At 46.3% G+C, this 1,973-nt stretch overlaps 1 pseudogene; it reads right to left on the reverse strand.

The window, feature by feature from the left end:
* Positions 1-296: 296 nt before the first annotated feature.
* LOC102438849 lies at positions 297-1,507 on the reverse strand (annotated as a pseudogene).
* Positions 1,508-1,973: the final 466 nt, after the last annotated feature.

The raw sequence follows: 1,973 nt of genomic DNA on the forward strand, positions 1-1,973 counted from the left end.
TGTGGACAATTAGAGTGGGAGACATTAAACAACTTGAGATAGCTTCCCTGTCTAGCTTCCAACCTGGTGTATGGTTGATTTAAAACCTAACCCTTACATGCAAGAACATTTTCCTACCTCTCCCAAATGGTCTTCACAATAAAGCTAAGCTGAAACATCCTAGTGCCCTTTTGCTCTCCCTGCCCCCCGGCCCCCAAACAAACCACCATTGCAGGCCAACTTCTTTAGCAGAGTCTTAGGCCAAGGCGAATGGAATTCTGGGATGTTCCTGAGGCACATCTGTAACAAGCAGAGGTTTAAGCTCCTATGCCTCCCACGATGCCAGGAAATGGGGACAAGGGTAGCGGTGTCAACAGGGGAAAGGAAGCAGAGGTGGTTGAGTGAGGTCCCTCTCTCTTGAACATGAGGTGTGTCTTTTTATTGTGGGAGGTAGATTGCCTCTTTTTAGACTTCATTGGCTAGAGAGTCTTGCTCCCCTCCGGGTTCTTTACATCCTTTAGTTCTAAGGCTTCATTCAGTACTGGAAATGTCTGGAAGAGTTCATGGATCTGAAGGGTGAAATATTCTCCATTTAATTGCATCTTTGGTGGGGGAGAGGAGTTGGTGTTAGTGGGCAGTGTTCAATTCATGCTCCCAGTAGGCTGCTTGAGTTAAGACTTTCCCTTCTTGTGGAAATTTTCTTCTTCTGGGTGCCGGTCTCTCCAGGGATAGGGGCAAGCACACATCTCAAAGCTGTTCTGTCCCAGCAGATTACCACTGGAGTCTTTCAGCATGATGATGGTGAGGATGGGCTGCCAGTTCACACATCCTATGTAGGAGCTGTTACACATGAAGTTGTAGCAAATGATGGTACAGTCAGTCCATGTCAGGTGGCTAATAGGGCATATCCCTACTATGTTGAAATGTGGTTTTTTTTCATGCAAATACTCAGCATATAAATTCCCTCCCACCCAGATAAGATGCTGAGGAGGGGCCTGACTATCGCTAGAATCAGAGCAACACTCATGGTAGGAACAGTGCCTCATGACCTCTGTCATGTACCTGAACTTCTCATAGATGGCCATGGCACAGACACAGGTACCGAGTGTGGGCGGGGAGCTGACCTACACTTGCAGGGGGCCAGTCTTTGCTAACTGGCAAAACAATAAGTTGAAGGTAGAGAAGTTTGTGCAGTTTACAGACCCGCTAACCCAGAATTCAGGAATCCTAAACAGACACCATAGCTGTCAGGGTAGGTCTTCTGGGAAGGGACAAAGGATGACAAGGGCCAGAAGGGGGCTGTTGCTGGGATAGCAGCTGCTGGTGCAGGAGTTGCTGGCATACTGGGGGCTTCATTTGGACCTTTGTCCAGACTGGTTACAAGGTCTGGGGACAACAGCAGTTCATCCATCACCAGGGATACTTCAGAGGTCAGAACATTGTTTTCATGATGTAGTTTTTGCCAGTCCGACAATGTCTCTTAACTCCAAAGGGGCCCCATGAAGAGTTCTGACTGTGGCTCCTCCATTGCAGCTCCTAGGAAGGCAGTGTGGCTGTCAAACCTCAGGGGACTGTATCACGGTCCTGGGAAGCACACTCGGAGGTGACCCCAGGGGCCCAGATGATACCTGCCTCGAGTTGTTGGCACTGGACTTTTTGCCAGATGTGTATTTTGTTTCTTGATTACCATTTGCATAGATTTTTTCTTACTTTTTTTTTGGTTTTCATTTTCATTTATTTATTTTTTATTGAATTTATTGGGGTGATATCACCAATAAAATTATGTAGGTTTCTATAATACATCATCTATATATTGTATTGTGTGTTCACTACCCCAAGTCAAGTCTTCCATCACCATGCATCCCTCCCCCAACCTCTCATGCCTAGACAGTTTTAACAGTGCCATCTGGATACTCCAGTCTCTTGCACTGGGCAGTAAGTAGTTCTCTCTGGCCATTAATAAACTTTATAATTTTGCTGCCATCTAATTGTAC

Source organism: Myotis lucifugus, unplaced genomic scaffold (assembly GCF_000147115.1).
Source record: "Myotis lucifugus unplaced genomic scaffold, Myoluc2.0 scaffold_236, whole genome shotgun sequence".
Taxonomy (NCBI): domain Eukaryota; kingdom Metazoa; phylum Chordata; class Mammalia; order Chiroptera; family Vespertilionidae; genus Myotis; species Myotis lucifugus.